Source organism: Microtus pennsylvanicus, chromosome 20, assembly GCF_037038515.1.
Source record: "Microtus pennsylvanicus isolate mMicPen1 chromosome 20, mMicPen1.hap1, whole genome shotgun sequence".
Taxonomy (NCBI): domain Eukaryota; kingdom Metazoa; phylum Chordata; class Mammalia; order Rodentia; family Cricetidae; genus Microtus; species Microtus pennsylvanicus.
The window spans coordinates 30,908,690-30,927,869 of NC_134598.1; the positions used below are offsets into that span (position 1 = coordinate 30,908,690).

Here is a 19,180-nt window from a genome sequence, read left to right on the forward strand (position 1 = left end):
CGGGAGGCAGAGGCAGGTGGATCTCTGTGAGTTCGAGGCCAACCTGGTCTAGAAGAGCTAGTTCCAGGACAGGAACCAAAAAGCTACGGAGAAACCCTGTCTCGAAAAATCAAAAAAAAAAAAAAAAAAAAGAAGTAACAGTGGAGCTCTTCATACCCTGAGAAACTATCAAGAGTAATTCTACGGAGGAGTACAAGTTCAATTAGGCTGACTAGTCATCAGTTCATTAGCTTAGCGGGAGATGCCAACCATCAGAATGAGGCAGCACAGCAAAGTCACTTGGCTACCGAAAGCAGAGAGGGGAGGCAAATATTCGCATCTATTAAATGCACGAACACAGTTCTAGACCATACCTGAGTCAATAGTGGAAATGGTTACCTGGCGATGCCAGAGCACAATGCATTATTCACGTGTCTGTGATGGTGCTAATGGGAATAAACCTACTGCACTGCATCATACAAAAGCATAATGCATACAATTATGTGCAGTACACATAATAATAATAAAAAGTGTTACTGACTTACGTATTTATCACATATTATTATCAAAGTGTGGTCCTGCTGACAAGACAAAAGCGTTCTCTAAGACACGGCATGTGTTGCTGTGACAGCTGCACCCTCCTATACCTTGGGCTTGCAACATCTCTCGATGGCATCAAATCGTGGCAGAGACAAGAACATACTTGGGGCTCACTGGCCGGATAGTCTATTCTAATTACTGAGCTCTAAACCAATGAGAAACCCTGTCTGAAAGGACAAAGATGGCATTCCTGAGGAAGATACCTGAGGTTATTCTTGGCCGTGCACATATGTACACCTGCAGACATGAATACAAGCACATAAAAAGCAAGCCACGCTGAGTGGACTAACCACCACTATCTAGCTTTGTCTAAGCACAGCACGCTGCCTGGACGACAGTGAAACCCGCCATCTCCTAGCAATGTGCTTCTCAGAATGTGTCCCCATCATACTGAGGCACGGCTGTGTCAGCACTGCCCGACTTCTGGTCTACCCGAATCTTCCTCTGCATCTGCACCTTTCACACCCGCACTGCTGAGCAGTCACGCAGCGGCGGTTTCAGTCAGTTTACTAAAACATGCCTCAACCCTGACGGACAATACTATCACAGCTCTCCATGGAGCCTGATCAACCCCAAAGCTGCTTCAACCATAACCCTACCTCAATTCCACAACCCAAGAAATCCAACATTGCCAACACTGCCTACAATAACTCAAGCATCTAGCGACCCTTCACCAGCACAACTCAAAATAGGGAGACACACAAACCCTACCTCAATTCCAGATGACCTCTTACCCAAACCAAGACTGAGGGCATGTGTGCGCATGCACATGTACCCACGTGCTCCCCCCCCCCCACGCGCGCATACACACACTCACAAACACTCACACAAAACCTTAAAGTTAAAGCCTTCAAGCAGGAATTCCCTCAGCAAACTTAAAACCACCTCCGCCTCCCAGGCATTGGGATTAAAGGTGTACACTACTATACCTTGAACTCACAGAGATCTGTTTGTCTCTGCCTTCTAGGCACTGGGATTAAAGGCGTGTGCTACCACACCTTGAAGTCACAGAGGTCAATCTCCCTCTGCCTCCCAAGTGTTGAGATTAAAGGTGTGTACTACCACACCCAACTACCCTTTCTTCCTTTTTTTTTTACTTTTAAGAACTTTTAACTTTTAGCTTACATATATTTTTAACACACTGTAAACCATTTAGAAATTTTTTTTATCTTTGAATCTCTCTTTACTGTATATCTCTCTTTTTCTGACCACATGAGTCTTTAATTTACCAAGCAATATCAGTAGGACTAAAGCTGTTGCTTTGGCGGCTGGATCCAGCCCATTCCTTAGCTTTCCAGCCTCAAACTTAAGTGTCTGGCAGCTCTTTCATTATGCTACATGTGTGTAGCATACACACATGTATATATACGTACACACATACACACATGAGGGGAACATGTGAAAGCAATAGGGCAGACTAATGTAATGTTCCTTCAGGTGCTGCCCACCTTGTTTTTGGAGACAGGGTCTCTTGCTGGACTGGAACTTACCAAGTAGACTAGCCTGGGTGAGTCCCAGCAATCCGCCTGACTCCGCCTCCCAGGTTAGGGTTACAAATGTGCGCCATCACACCATGCCTGGCTTTTTTCTTAGAACCCAGGCTCTGGGTATCAAGTTCAGGTACTCATGTTTGCAAAGCAGGCAGGCATTACTGAGCTATGCGCCCAGCCTTCCGTCATCATTTTTTTTCTTTCTCTTTCTTTCTTTCTTTCTTTCTTTCTTTCTTTCTTTCTTTCTTTCTTTCTTTTTATTTTCGAGACAGGGTTTCTCCGTAGCTTTTGGTTCCTGTCCTGGAACTAGCTCTTCTAGACCAGGCTGGCCTCGAACTCACAGAGATCCGCCTGCCTCTGCCTCCCGAGTGATGGGATTAAAGGCGTGCGCCACCACCTGGCTTCCTTCATCATTCTTAACAAGGGTTTTTTGGAAGACCGGAGAGATGGCTCAGCAGTTAAGAACCCCGGCAATTCTTCCAGAGACCCAAGTTCAACTCCAGCACCCACAGAGTGGCTCACAAACATCTGTAGCTTTAATTCATGGGAATCCTACCGTCTTCCGGCATCCTTGGGCATTGCATTACTAGCTAGCCACACATACACCAGCATAACCATTAAATACTAGAAATCTTAAGAGAAACCCATTTAGGCGCATTGGTTTCAAAAGAATCCATATAATAACTCATGGGTTTTTTCTCTGATTCTGAACTCTTTTCTGGCTACAAACTTACATTCAACAACTGCCTACTTGGGTATCTGAAGCACCAGGTTACAGTTGGGCCCTGTTGCTCAGGGGCAAAAACATTTAGTATCAAATCGCACACTCAAAGAATGTATTGTCGGGGCTGGAAAGATGGTTCTGTGGTTAAGAGTACTGGCTGCTCTTTCAGAGGACCCAGGTTCAAGTCCCAGAACCCACATGACAGCTCACAACTGTCTGTAACTTCAAGATCTGACACTCTCACACAGACACACATGTAGGCAAAACACCAATGCATATTGAAAACAAAACAAAACAAAGAATGTATAGTCTTTACAGAAGGGACCAAAAATTTGACTTTTTATTTTCAAGATTGTAGTGGTTCAGAATGGGTGCTAAGAATTGAAACTCTACACTAAGTTTACAGTCTGTGTTAACCAGTTAGTCAGCTGTCAGCAGTAAAATGACCTCACTATTCCAGGAAACCCCTGACAGGAAGATAAGAGTTTCAAATAACTTCATTGTTCATTTCAGGAACTTCCCCCCAAAAAATCATGTAAACCAAAGCAGACTATTCAATTTTTCAATAAACAGCAGTAAATGATTGTTCACTTTCCAACTGTTTGACTGTCTGACCCAAAAAGGCTTGCCTTGCTGTGTCTGTCGACCCTTAAACTTCAGCACGATGCACATGCTACTTGCCGTCAAGCCTAGCACTGAGACACTAGCTGGGAGAACCCTCCCACCAGTCAGCACTCCCAATCTTACCGTCCCTTCCACTCGGCTCACCCTCACGGCCATGGCCCCACTGTCCTGTCTCCCACTCCACTCCACCCGCAGACACGCCCCGTAGAAATGGCACTCCTTCACAGGTATAGGTAAGAAAGTCCACAGCTTATTTTTGGTAACACTTTCCAGGAGCAAACGTTGTATGGCACTACTGGGCAACTTCCCACACGCCTATGAGACATTCAGTTCAGCGGTGCCAGGCTCGCTACAAGCCCTGTTGGAAAATATGGAGACCTTGTAAAAGGCTATGCTAAGTCATCACCTACGTTAGATGGCATCTGCTCACACAACTAGCTTCAATACCTTGATAAATGAGTTCACTGGTCCACTGATCAAAATTTCTAATTATTAAATACATTTCCAATATCAGAATGGATATAATGCATGAGAATTTATAAGAAGGATGAGAAATACATCAGACACGAGTTTACTCATCTAAGGAAAAATAATCTGAGAAACACAATAGGGAAAAATTGAGTACAGAAGTAATCACCAGTAGGAATAGTCAACAGAAGAAAACTACTAGGAAATGAGGCACAATTTAGCAGTGAAAGAAACCGCAAACAAGTCCTCGCAACTGCAAAACCATCAGTAAACCACGAGTCACAGCCAAGAGCAGCTCCTCTTAAACCTCTACAGGACGCTAACAACCCTTATCCATCAAGAGTAGACAGAGCCAGAGGTGGTGAGTGATGCCTGTAATTCCACTTGGGATGCTGAGGCAGGAGGACTGCCATGAGTTTGAGGCTGGCCTGAGGTACTACATGAGGCTTTATCTCAAGAACAAAACAGAGGCTAAAGAGATTTGACTCACTGGTTAGGAGTACAGACTGCTTTTGCAGAGGAACCAAGTTCAATCGGGCGGCTCACAGCCAACTGTAACTACAACATCAGGACCATCCAAGGTCTCTGGCTTCCCTGGGCACCTGCACTCACACACACAAATAAAAATAAAGAGTAAATGCATGAGCATTTAAAATGCTTCAAGGGGCTGGCAAGGTGACTCCTCAGTAAAAGAATTTACCACCAAGCCCGAGTGGAACCCACACAATGGAGAGAGAAAGCAGCCCCCCACAGTTGTCCTGACCTCCAGACATGCCCCTCTTTTCCCCACCACCACAAATGCACAGATGGAATAATAACAAAAAAATTAAATACTTCAACGATTACAAAGTACTAACTGAAGTATTTGGAACTTAAAATACATTGAAATGTGAAAACAGAAACTGTCTCACTGCTAGCTGAAGGCCATCGACAGTTGAAGCCTGCTGGCAGAGGGGCAGTTGGTTTACTTTAGGGGTGTGGCCCCCAGCAGGTCCACCATGCTCCAGTGGATGGGCCACACCCATGCTTAAATGAGCAGCACAACCTGGACTCAGTGGGTTTAGAGAAAGAGAGAGACAAAGAGAAACATGAAATTGGGAGGGGAAGAGGGAGGTGGAGGTGAATATGAGCAAACTATGTTCTTTGTACTTTTCAAATCCTCAAATAATAAAAAGTGTACTTAAAAAATGTACATAGTACAAAAACACAGAATTCACTTAAAATTTGGTTGTGATGAAAAATTTTCTAACTACATTTACAAATCAATCATAAAAGAAAAAAAATTATCATTTATAAAAAAAGTACACGAAAACAAAAAAAATTCTCAATTTTTAAAAAGACCATAAACAATCTCTAAGAAAACAAACAAAAAACTAAAGCTTAGATTGCATATATAAAGGACTACTCTCCAAGAGTACTGAGTCAAAACAGACAGACAAATGACCCAGAAGAAAACGAAAGATCATAAGGGTTCATGGGTGGGGGAGGGGGCAAAACAGCCCATAAGCCTATGCAATAAATGATCCGACATCACTGATAAGATGAAAACTGTAACAGCCCGAATCCCACCAGTTCTCATCTACCCAACTGCAAAATTCCAGAAATATGGCTACAGACAGATCAGGGCTTTTGAACTGATGGGTACAAGTACAAAACAGCAATAGGGCAACGCCTATCAGAAATAGGCGAGTATTTACCGCTTTAAATAAACTCTTTAGAATGCAGATTCACATAAAAATGACAAATATAGGACACAGAGTTCTCCGACGCCCCATACCCGTTACATTGGAATGGCCCCTTAGTCACAGTTAATGAACCAACTGGAATATATTATTATCAACTCAAGTTCACCATTTAATTCGATTTCCTTAGTTGAGTTCCAGGGTCCCATCCAGTTCACACTGTTCTGCAATAACTTCAAATGCTCAGGTTACTCTTGGCCATGACAGGGTCTGACTTCCCTGTTCATGGTGACAGTGACAATTTGAGCAGCACCATTCGAGTATTGTGTAGATTGTTCCTCAGTCAGGATCTAACTAGCATTTTCTCACGACTAAACCAGGGTTATAGTTTACAGGGCAGAAAACCACAAAAACGAAGTACATTCTCGCAACAAAATAGCAACACATTTGTAATTACTGATGCTAATCTTGATCACATGACTAAGAGAGTGTTTCTCAGGTCTGTCCTAGTGAAGTTATTCTTTCCCCAAATTTTTAGACTGCACTCTTTAGAACCAAATCACTATGTGTGGCTTACACTTAAGAAGTACAGAACTAAGACAGAAGTGCTGGTACATGCCTTTGAACCCCGCCCTTGGGGGATAGAGGTGGATCTCTGAGTCTGAGGGCTGCCCCGGTCTACAGAGCGAGTTCCAGGACAGCCAGAGCTACACAGAAAAACCCTGTCTCAGGAAAAAAAAAAAAAGAAAGAAAGAAAAAGAAAAAAACAGAAGAAAAAAAGAGGTAAGAAATTATGTTACACACATATAGCTTCGTTTCTGATTTTGGAATTTTGTGTAAGAGATTTATATCAGTAGGAACTCACAGATTTTATGTTCTGGTTAATTGCATGCTAATTTATTTTGGTGCCCCCACCATGCACTCTTTAGCAGGTAGTGACAAATTACTCGGGGTGTTCGAGCATTCCTTAATGCCAGCACTGTACCGCCACAGGGTCACTGAAATTTTCACTTCTTTCCCCAGCCCAAGAATTCAGCCATTTCTCCGAGGAGGCCCGGCTCCTTGTCCTGGATAGGTATTGAAAACTGGGAGCGAGTGTTAGCTGAGTGTGCTCGTGCCTACTGAGGTGTCACCGCCTCTCACATCCTCTTACATCATTTAAACGACAGGGCAAGGAAGTCCATGGGACTGTCTTTCCCAAACACATTCATCGGTGGAAGTGTGTGTGTGTGTCTGCATCTATGCTATCTAGGGTAAAAACAGCCTTCTCACTAGGAAATGCAACCCTTTAAAGCTACTTCCAGACATCCACACACTCATAACTGCTTATTTAACACTAGAGAAGTGAAACTAGGGAACAACTAAGAATCATGAGGGGCAAAGGACAAAACCACAGTCGAGCTACATAATGCAACACTACAGAGCTATTAACAATAAAACATTTTATCTCAGTATGCAAAGATCTCCAGCATAAATTATTCATTTATTTATAGTGTGTGCCAAAGACATCCCTTATAAACTTTTTAACACAGTAGAGGTACTTCAAGCCAAACTCAAGTTGCGTTTAAAACACTGACATGCACACAGATGGTACCATTAGCGAGGTGAGTTAACGACCAACGAACAGCATCACTCCATCAGCTGCACAGGCAGGGAGGTAAAGGTTTAAGGACTGAAAATCATTCACAGAGACATAGTATTTGTATTCTTGACTACAAACGAGGCCATTTTAGCTGAATAAAAGGAACCACAATTTCTACATTTTGTAAATCTATTATTTACATCTCTTATTTGCCACCCCCAATGGCAACAGCAATTTCCAGCATAGAGAAACATTATCAAACTGGAAGATAAAAATGGCAGTGTCCACAAATTAAATATCCTTAGTGTTCCTGAGAAGCAGTAAAATCGTCTTCCCGTCTCTGAGGCGAAGCAAACTAGAGTAAAAACAGCATGCTCAATACACAATGCAAACCGTCCAAGCCGCTCTTGAACATCAACATATGACAAGCATTATCCATCTGGCCAGCAAGTGGCCCGTTTGCAACGGCTCATAAAACTTTCCCAAGAATTTCACTGTACAAAAATGTTTAACATGTAGCTCACTTCAACAAATGAATAAAACCTAAGTTCCTTACTGGGTGTGGCATCTTAAATTGAAACTGTCTCCCACAGGCTCAAGAATTTGAACACGTGGTCTCCTGCTGGTGGACCACTCAGGGAGGGAATGGGCCTTTAAAAAGTGCAGCCTGGCTGGAGGTAGAGCCTCACTGGAGGTGAGCGAGCTTTCAGGGCTTATGGCTCTAGACCACTTCTAGTTTGCTCTCTGCTTTCTGTGGTGGTTGAAGATGTAACCTCCCAACCTCGTGCTCTGGCCTCCTCCATCACTGTGGACTCTCCTGGAACCATAACCCAGATAAACTCTTCCTTCATATTCTGCTTCTGTTGGTATTATCACAACAAAGTAACAAAACCCTGCAACAAAGTAACAAATGCACTGGGGTTTGAATGTCTCTCTGTGCCTTCTTCTACCAAGTCTTCCAAACCACATTTCCTTCTTCCTACTTGGTACTTCTTCACTCTAAATGAATGGGTCATGTTTCACTGTGCTCCTCTTTAAGTAGTAATACCTAGAAAACAGATAAAAGAAAATGTACTCCAATCCTGAAGCAGCTCTTACTGACAGAAAGATATATTTAGAGTTCAAACTTTATAATTAAGAGACAGTTTTGAGGGTAAAAATAGAGATCAATATTCTAGGGAGCTAAGGAGTCAACTGCAGTTTTTCCTTCCATAAACCTTTACACCACCCCCAATCTACATTTTTCCCTACCGTTTACAAAAGTGGAAGAAAAAACACATATGCAAACAAACATCAAAAGATTAGGTGGAATAAGATGAAGTGTCTTGCCATACCAGACAGATAAAAGAAATAACGTGCCAATAATTTTAAAAGGTGAAATAAATGGGGTTTTTTTTTGTTTTTGTTTTTCGAGACAGGGTTTCTTTGTAGCTTTAGAGCCTGTCTGGAACTAGCTCTTGTAGACCAGGCTGGCCTTGAACTCACAGAGATCGCCTACCTCTGCCTACCGAGCGCTGGGATTAAGAGCATGCGCCGCCACCACCGGCTATAAATGTTTTTAAAAGTAGATGGATCACCCAAAATAACTGCCTCCGTTTAAAAAAAAATTATATGGCACAGTTTGAAACAAAACAAAATATTAGAATTAGTTTAAAAAAAAAAAAGAACTCAACGACTGAAGAAGGAAAAAAAATTCAACATCCCAGGATCAACTGCAATTGTGAGAAACAAATGCATGTCTGTGGATTCCTGGGTGTGTGAGGGATGCCATGGTACAGGTGTGGTCAGAGGACCTCAGGGAACAGTCCTTACCTTTCACCTGTGTGACACAGGTGAGAAAGAGACAGACCAGCTGCTCTACCAGCTTCCACCGACTCCTGTTTGCACCTCCCATTTCCCCATAGTAACAGTGAACTTGGCACCACAGCCAAGCTTCACGGTGACAAAAGACGCGACATAAACTGCTAAGGAGAGCAAAGAGTTAAGTTTGTGGTTTCAGAAGTTTAGGTCACAACAGGAAGAGAATAATGGAGCATCTCACATCAAGGCAGACCGGAAGCTGAGTACACACGAAGCAAGAAGTGGTCAGGGAAAACCTAGCACTCATAATTATGCCCCCAGTGGCCTACTTCTTCTGACTAGGCTCTGCTTTCCACAGTTTCACCACCTCCCAATATTCTAAATCTATCAATGGATTATACCCATTCATTAGGTCAAAGGCATCATGATCTAACCATCTCTGGAAGCACCCTGACAGACACAGTTCCATTGTTCTGGGTATTTCTCAATCTAATCAAGATTCACTGCAACAATTAGTGTCACTAATATGGTTTATCACTGGTTATATTAGTTCAATAGGAAATACCAGAAGACTTAATAAACTTTCATTTGAGAATCCCACTTCTGAGTATTAACATGCCCTAAGGAAATGCGTGTCTGTGTGTGTGTGTGTGGGGGGGGGTGTCTCTCATTCAAGTTTTTCATAGGAAAATCTAAAATAGTAAAAGTAAGCATTGTCAAACACTAGAAAATGGTTAGACCTCTTTTGATAGATCAATGTAAACACTACAAACTCACAGCCTTAAAAATTATTTGCTACCTTAAAAAAATGTTGCATCACAAAAAAAAAATCTTAAAAATACAAAACCGTCTGTGAAAAGAAGACAACTGGGAATATATGAAGATGATAAGTAATGCAGGAAGTAATTTAGATTACCTAGTTTCTACATTATTGTACACTTTAGAAATAATTTTTAATAGTAATTAAGACCATGCATAGAGAAACAGAAAGACACTGATAAGAAACAAACTTAAAAGAGCGAAGGCCTGCCCACTTCAAGAATTCAGGGCAAAATAAACGGAACGGTTTCACACATAAACAAGGATCCTAACGCTTTCTTGCTCCCCCAAAACTAGAAGGTTTTGAGAAAATATGACTGAGCGGTGCAGTTTAAAATCATTGTCTTTACTCTAAATTTAATTTGTATACTAGTAGATTTTCCCCTTAGCACAATGCTAAAACTCAAGACTGACCAAGAACTAACTACCCTAGAACACTAGAAAACCACGCCGCTGTTTGGATTCAGTTGTTCAGGAACTGAGCTGGAGACAGAAATACACAGACAGGTGAAGGTGGCAGACAGACAGAGAGGCACGTGTACACACACAGGACTTTTTGTTTCTAGTCAACAAGAATATTTTTGAAGTTCAGGTGAAGCCCCCTGGCCTAGAACAAAAGATAATAACCAAGAATACACTAGGCAGCATGCACTCGAGCAGACTTCAGGACTGAGAATAAAAGGTAAGGCCAGTGTTGTTAAAATTGGCTCCAGGAGCAATGATTCTACTTTTACAAAAAACCTGGAGAGTCACATACACAGATCATGAACACTGTCTCAAATGTGTAGATGCCAAACAAGAGGAAACCCACAAGGCTAAAGAAGGGGAAATTATTGCAAGGAAAATGAGCCTGGCCCTGAAGAAACGGTTATGAAACTGTGAGTACATAACTCCCTCTTCATTCCTAAAGCCTGCTAGATAAGAAACAACCCTGAGTATCCTAGGTGATCTAGTCTTACATCCCTCACCCCCAAATAAATGAAGACTGCAACTCACTTCCAGAGCGACTTCCGCACTGGGCAAGCGCAGTGAGGCATTTTAGAAAACCCAGTTTTAAAATCCATACTATTTTGATCCTTTTGTCTATGAATCACTGATCAACCCGAACAAACAGATCAGATCTCTACTACATTATGAAATACAAGGCTCACTCCATTATTGCTAAAATAATAAACGTAGCAAAAAGTGACACAGAAAAATTAATGAACTAAGACCATATACAACTATAAATTGAAATATTTGAAAAGCTCTAAATCTCATAAACTATGAAAGTTCACTTTTAAATGTTACATTTTAAACATGATTTTACTAAGCCATACCCACTGGTATGTAAAATAAGTGTATTAATTATAATAGAAGTATACCAGCACAGGTTTAATATAAGACTCAGTTTTAATAGTCTTTCATTTTAAAAGTGAAAGCTCTTTAATTTAATTATATTGGGAAACAAATTCTTGACCAATTATAAACACTGACGACTGGATTGCATGAACAACACTAAACACCCTGCACAACCCTCTGACTACAATTCTGTGGTCCGTGAGTGCATTCAGGTCCAGCAGCTGAAGAGCCAGATTTCATAAGAAATGAAAGGTTTTAGTTAAGCAAAATTACTCTGAATTGGCCACTGTTTTAGATCTTTAGAAGTAAGTAAATATACATATTTAATGTATAAAAATGCGAGTTTTGTATTTTTCATTTGTCTAAAAGAAACCGGTTTTGAGGGCCACCAGCCTTTTCTCTTCATTTGCTCTAACAAGTCAGAACGGCTCACATGTAATTAAAAAGTCTCAACAATGCCAAATTACTACCCCTCTAAGCTGGCCTATAACCGACTTCTAGATTGCTCTCACACAAACACCGCCAACCTGGTAGTCCCCGAGAGTCAAAACCTGAAATTATTTTTCATTGTTTCTAGGCCAACAGCTCTGAGCGCACTCTACTAAGTGGTGTGGTGTTCCCCGGTCCCCCCAGGCCTCTGAACTGAACAATACAGAAGTGGGGTGTGCAGATGAGGTCACGGAAGGGAAAGACAAGAGAGAGACTCACACGGTCCCCGCAGTGGAACGTGTTCAGCACTGCGGAAGACACAAACATTACCAAGAACACAGCACCACAGCCCCGTCAGAGCAGAAAAAGGAAGATGTTGGAGGAAATGACATCCAGGCCTCCAAACTAAGAAGTTTTCTCCAAATAATCATCACAGCATTAAAATATCAATGCCCAAGCTCCCTCATCTTTGAACCCCAGCTCTAACATACAATTTTCATTTTCCTCTGATGCTTTTTTTTTTCTTAAAAAATGCCCATATAAAATCATACATTAATTTAAAAAGGAGAACTGTCTCGGTTTTGTAAGTAGGTAATTTCTCACACTTAAATAGCTCTTACCAACCTTTGTTTTTATTACTGAACATCAACATATGCTAAAAAAACAAATACAAGCCCCCCCAAAAAAATACTGCACCATTAAATATATGCTTTGAAAAACCAAATTTAAAAAAAAAATCAGTAAATAAACTAGATACAGTGAAAAAATAGCTTTGGATATTTTCTCCATTGTTTACAAGCATACACGTAAAACTGAGAATTCTTAAAGGTACAGTAACAAGAACATAAAATGGAGAAAGAACACTTGAGGAAAGGCAGTGCTGGAGAGAGAGTTGTCAGGGAAATGCTTATGTAAGCAAGGACCTGAGTTCAGGTTTCTAGAACCCATGGGAAAAGCTGCGCACAGTGCCACCTGCCTACTTCCCAGAGCTAGAAGGTACGGCAGTGTCCTTGGCGCTCAGCGCACTGCCTAGCCAGTCTTGCTGAGAAGATTAACTCTCAGGGTTCAATGATGAAGAAAAAGGTAGCAAACAATAGCACACACGACATACCAACCTCTGGCCTTGGTACATGTGTATGAGTCACGTGTAAGTACACATATATACAAATACATATACCACACACCAAAAAAAACAACCTTGTCTTTTTCATTTAAGTTTTTAGAGACAGAAGCTCTCTGTGAAGCTCAGAATGGCTTTGAAATTGCTTCCAATCCTTCTGCCTCACCCACCCCAGCACGGGGATTACAGGTATGTGCCAAGATCAACAGCTAAATGGTTCTTATTATTAACCTTCATGGGGGAAAGTTCCTTTTCACTTTAATGGACCACATACATTAACCATAGTCCATAGTTTCTCTATCCTGAGGATCAATTTTCAATATGAAATTCAGTGGCTATTTGAATAAAAATATGCAAAATTTATACCTTGCTTACAGTAAGCTATATCAAGATCAAAACCCAATAGGTGATGTGTGTGCGCGCGCATGCACGCACACATGTGCACGCATACGTGTTGAAGTTTTTACCAATACTAGTCAAAGGATCCCTTTGCACCCATACGTGTTGAAGTTTTTACCAATACTAGTCAAAGGATCCCTTTGATGGCACATGGATTGGCTCCCAAATATTCCCAGAAGATCAAGCATTAAAAGCTCAGGGCCCCATGCAACAGTGTTCAGACAGTGAGTGGGCCCTTTGGACGAAGACTGGATCATAAAGGCGCTGACCTCACGAATAGATTGATCTATTTATGAACTAATAACCTAGTGAGCTGTCGGGAGGCAGTGGGAACTTCTGGAGGAAGGTCAAAGTAAGGAAGTAGGTTCTGGACGGCGTGGCCTCAAAGGATCTAATCTATCTGGACTCTTCCTTCTCCCTGTCCTTTGGCTCCCCCGATGCCAGGAGATTGTCTGCTTTGCTCCACCACACGCATGCGCCTCGCCATGATGTCCTAGCTGACCACAGGCCTAGAGGCCAATGGAGCCAAACAGCCGTGGACTGAAGCCTCTGAACCACGGGTCAAAAGAGCTGTCTCCTCTTCTAAGGTGGTTTTCCTACACAGTCTGTCACAGGAATGTGAAACTGGCCAACACAGAAGGCATGCGCTCAAGTCATTTCAATTATACAAATTCAATTAATTTTAATCCATGTAAAATCAAAGTAAATGAACAGACATTCTGTAAAGCATGATTCAGGGGGAGGGTCTTCTGTGTGCTTCTTAGCATTCACATTCCTTCTGTGTGTCAAAATACCGATAGATCATGATTGAAAAGAAATCACACTAGCCAGGGCAGTTCACACTACCATGGGCTACAAAGCAAAACCGTCTCCAACATCCAAAACAGAGCGCAGGGTGGGGAGGATCGCAGAGCAAATCTACAGACACAGAAGTGCTTTTCTCCAACTTATCACTGTAGCTGTTGGTGAGCTGCCCAGCATCCCCCCTCCTCGTAGACACTATGAGCATTCCCGACCACTTAAATGTGAATCTTGGGTCGCTGTAGGGGGGAGAACCCTGAAGACAATTACTTCACCTACGGCCTTTGCTTCCTTATTAAGGAAGAAAATAAAAAGGGGGGGCCTACCTAACATAATAGGTTTCCTGAGAGGATTTAACAAAACAATAGTGTTTAAAAAAGCTCGGGACACAACTAATGACAATCTCTTTCTCATAGTTTACACTATATACTGAATGTTTGAGTGGCTTCAAATTCATGTTTTGAATTTGACTCACCCACCAGTATAATAGTTTTTGGAGGTGGGTTTGGGGGAATCAGAGGGTGGGCCCTTATAATAGTAGTTATGCCTTTGAAGAAGAAAAACCTCTCTCTCCCAAGTTCTTTTCCTCTATCCTCCCCCCTCCCCATCCTTCCTCTCCACCTGCAGGTACCAAACAAAGCGCCAGAAAACCACACAGTTAAAACAGGCACCCACAAAGAGGGGAGGCCTCCTGAGAACTTAACCAAATGGGCATTCTGGCGGCTTCAAACTCCTGAAATCAGAAGAGTGAGAAAATACTGTTTTTAGAAGCATCCAACATGTGATACTTTGTTATGGAAGATGAAGCAGTCTAAGATAAGGTGTGTCGAAAAATAAAAATATTTTTAGAAGGCAAGATCATTTTCATTAAATTTAAATTAGTTCCCCCAAATCTATCTCCCAGGATCTCAATTTGGGGGCCATGCAATCATTCAGCACACAATATGAACTATGAGAAAAAAAGCAATTAAACATTAACCGTGTCCTCTGCGAGGCAAGCTATCCTGACGCGCTGGAGCTCTGTAATTCTACCTCCTCAAAACAAGTGTTTACGTGGTATGTTACTGCAGACCATAAAACATTAGATTTACTGGCAGATGTTTATTGATTTTCCAAGGTGGCCAGCGGGGAGAGAAAAACATGGCAGAAAGAGAAAGAAAGCCACAAGACATTTCTTCAGGCCCTTGACTATGCCTTTTTCCAGGTCAGTGTTTTGCAGATATCAAAAGTAAACAAATACACATATGACATTAAACACCAATTGATTATATTGTGAGCAAAATTATAACAAATCCGCTAAAAGCAAGAACCCTTGAAGGCGGGTCTAAGTTCAAAGAAATTGGCCACAAGACAGGTTACATTCGCTAGCAAGCTGCAGAATGGGTTTTCTAATATTTACCAGCGCCATGTAAAGCACATTTTAAATAGCACTGTATCAGCGTTGAAAATGAAAAAATAGCATAATCATTTTATAACATATACTTCAATGGGTATTAAAAAGTTTGAGCAAAACTACCCACTTCAAATTCAAAAGAATCCCAAATCACTCTTCTTTGCATGCACAAAAGGAGAGATCATTCCTAAAATACCACAGAGCCTATTTCTCTAAGTAGGATTTAACAAATAAAGGCCTTTTCCCACCAGCACAGAAACACATTTCTTCAGTAATTATCCACTCCAGAAGGAGAAGACCCATGTAGAAGACTGTCAGAACTATACAAACACTAAAGAATAATAAAGATTCAGAATGTAACATCTTTTAAATATCCAAGACTATGAGACAATAACAAAGGAAGCAGGCAAAAAGTACTGTGTTCAGATAGCTTTTTAATATTAGGGGACATCGTCACCTCCCCTTTTTGAATAGCTTCCTCTGCAGTCACAATCGCTTCTGTCCTGGGCACTGCTGTACAGCCCGCAACTCTGTTTCATCCATGAAGGAAAAGGAAACTGTATTGCTGAAAGCCAGGAGGAAAACAAGCCGTATACACTTCCCTTCATAATTGTAGGCCCAAGACAGTATCTGAAAACTCTATGTATCCAAACATACATTAAATCCCTATAGTCAACACAGCTAAGCTATGATACAAGACAAAAGGATTTTCTGCTTTCTAGTTTATGCAGAACCAATGACTTATAAACCATTATAAGCTATATAATATAGCATATATTATATAGCATCATCCTATAGCATCAAAGCTAACAAACATTTAATTAATTCTTCTAATTTCATCTTTCCTACTATCTACATAGCTATCTTTTTGTTTTGATAACAAACTTGTATAGGACAGGTTCTATACTATGTTATATAGTTAACAGGTTATATACTATAGTTAACAGGTTTATACTATGTTATATAGTTAACAGGTTCTATACTATGTTATACAGTTAACATCAAGTTACCTTCTTAGGCCTGAGTACAAGCACGGGAACAAACTACCTATTTTTCAAAAACCCATTTTAGTAATAGGGAAATTATGATATTAAAAAGACTTTAATTCTGCATTTTTCCTGGATGTAAAAGTAATGTGAAAATTTGGGCAAAAAATAAACAACCCACAATCCAGAAACATTTATTAGGTTTCTGATCAATTTCCTCATAGGAACACTAATTTTTATTATCTAAGTAGGCACTAAGTGTACAGAAAAAATGTACATGATTTTTTAATAAGTATATTAAGCATCAATTAATAATGTGGCCTGTTAATTTCACAAAGGTTTCTAAAACATTTTGGTTGGGGGAGTGGGGGGAGGATAGGAAGTTGAAAAATGCAGACTAATCCCCAGCTGAAATACCTAAAAATTTAAAGTCAGTGAATTGCAAGATATGAGTGTTATTACTGGACAAATCATAGCACCTACACTAAACAGAATTTATTTTTATTTTCTTCTCGTTCATATTTTCAGTAACGTTTTCATTTCCATTGCAAAAGTAGTTAAAACTCCTGTTTGCATAGGAATTTTAAAATACGCATCATCATCATTATTATTACTGCTATTATTATTACTATTACTATTATTATTTGCATGATGTGCGTGGGTACGGGCATGTGGAAGTCAGAGGACGACTTCGTGGAGTTTGTGCTCTCATTCCATCTTTGCCTGTGTTCCCGGGATCGAATTCAGACCCGGAGACAAACACCCTTCTCTACTGAGCCAACTCGCCAGCCCCTGCATTGGGATTTTTCAAAGGCTCAGCAGCATTTCTTTGAAGGACAGCATTCACACAGTTAATACTTCTGGCCTATGAGATGGTTTGCCAGATACAAGAGCAACACTCTTCACATTCCTATATCCACTCTCAAAACATTTAAAAAAAAAAAAAAGGAGTCCTCAGTTATACTGTCTTCCTTTGTTGGAAGCCACTGCTTATGCAGATGTAGAATGACAAAAACCAAAATGACTTCATTAACAAAGCGACACTTCACTTAATATATACGCCAACTCCTTAGGATCATAAAGGAACAAAATAAGCTGGGCAGTGGTGCACTCCTTTAATGACCGTGGGAGGCAGAGGCAGGTGGATCTCTGAGTTTAAGGCCAGCCTGGGCTACAGAGCTAGTTTCAGGACAGGCTCCAAAAAACTACAGAGAAACCCTGTCTCAAAAAATCAAAATGAAATAAAAGAACAAAATAAAACCAACTATATGACCACCCGCAATTTTTTCTCATATTTCTAGATTCAAAGGTTTAAGTCAATCCATCTGATCAGAGGTCTCATTCATTTTCTTCTGCTCCGCGGTTCACAAAGCGAATCTCAGTCACTCAGATTTTACTTAGATAATCTTGCACAAATGTCGTTTAAAAGAAGAAATCCAACAAAGGCTCAGAAAAAGAAAAAACAGTAAAGTTGGGAGGCAAGAACTGTCTGCCTTTAAGTCAAGCGTTTCCTGTGAAGTGACAGGTTTGCTACCAGGAATACACTTCGCTGGCCAAAGGAACGGTCAAGACTCCAAACAAAATCTGCCACTTGTGCCTTGGAAATCAATTTGGCTTGGGAGGCGTTAAAACGGGACCACTGACGCGTCTTCGATGGCCACAAAAATTAACATAAGGGAGAGGCGCCACGGATTTCAGCTAAACGCTCTTGCCATTTTTGAAGAAGAAGAAAAGCTAATTGTTAATGGCCATGTGACACAGTAGATCCCAGAAAGGAAAGGGTGGGGGAAAAGAGGAGAGTTCAAGGCAGTTCAGGGTCAGAACGAGTCCGGCATCCTGTCATTAGCAAACGTTCCCCTAGCTGAAGGCAAAACACCGCTTACCCCAGAAGGAGTGGGTGAAAAGTAGGGGAGAGAACGAGTGGGAAAGAAACCACAGGGGAAGGCGATGTGGCAGTGCGGGGGTGACGTGAGGGAGGACAATCCGGGGCCACCCAGCTGAGAAACACTGAAACACTGCGAAAAGCGACTGCAGCCGAGACAACAGTGGAACCCTCCCCCCCCTCCCCACCATCTCCCGGGTTCTCTGGGTTTCCCACAGTCCCTCTGCCTCCGGTTGGAGCGACACTCAGGGGTGTGACCCGCCAGCCAGAGGGGCTGCCCGCCCGGAGCTTTGTGTCGACCCGTTCCCCACGCGAGGGCTCCTCCCCCGCCGAGCAACCCACCGGCGCGCAGCCTCCGCGTCTCCAAGGAGCCCGCAGCGCCCGCGTCCTCGCCCACTCCCGCCTCCCCGCCCGCGCCCCGCGCCTCCACCCGGGCCCGGGGGACCTTTGTGTCTACGGGGACTTTCCGCCTCTTCCCCTCCGCCGCCCCGCGGGGCCACCGGCCTCCCAAGGAGCCCCCAATCGGCAGCCACCTCCGGCGGCGACGGCAGCCCTTCGCCCCCCCCAACCACCCCCACCTCCGCCTCCCCCAGCTCGGCACCCCCGCAGCCCACGCCGCGCGCGGACACGCGACCGACACCGTCCCCGCCTGAGCAGCCAGCTTGACAGGCGTCGCGATCCCCTGCCGACCCCGCCGCCAACTCACCAGCAAGTGCGGGGGGACACGGACTCCTCCGGGCGGGCGAGCGGATGCAGGTCCGGTGGTGGCGGTGGCCGCGCAGAGGCGCCTCAGCCTCAGGCCTCCCCCCCCCCCACCTCGCGCCTTCCGCTCCGCGAGGGCCGCCGGCCGCCTCACGCGTGCCCGAGCCCCCCGCTCAACATGGCTCCCGGGCCGTGGAGTCACACGGACGGCCCAGTAGTCCCCGGTCGTGGAGCCCGGGGCGGAACGGGGCGACGCGGGGTGCAAGGGAGAGCGCAGCCGCCGCTCTCGTTCGTCTGCGTGCGCGTCGCTTTCTCTCGCTCGGCGGCGGCTGCGGCTTGACGCCTCCGCCTGTTCCCCG

General features: G+C 42.9%; 1 protein-coding gene across 1 annotated transcript in view; it reads right to left on the reverse strand.

The window, feature by feature from the left end:
* The window catches only part of Cdk17 (cyclin dependent kinase 17), a 77,600-nt gene extending 58,642 nt beyond the window's left edge, over positions 1-18,958 (reverse strand). Inside the window, exon 1 of the mRNA XM_075954875.1 lies at positions 18,826-18,958. The gene's annotated coding sequence lies outside the window, so the exon portion shown is untranslated. The remainder of the gene's footprint in view (positions 1-18,825) is intronic.
* Positions 18,959-19,180: the final 222 nt, after the last annotated feature.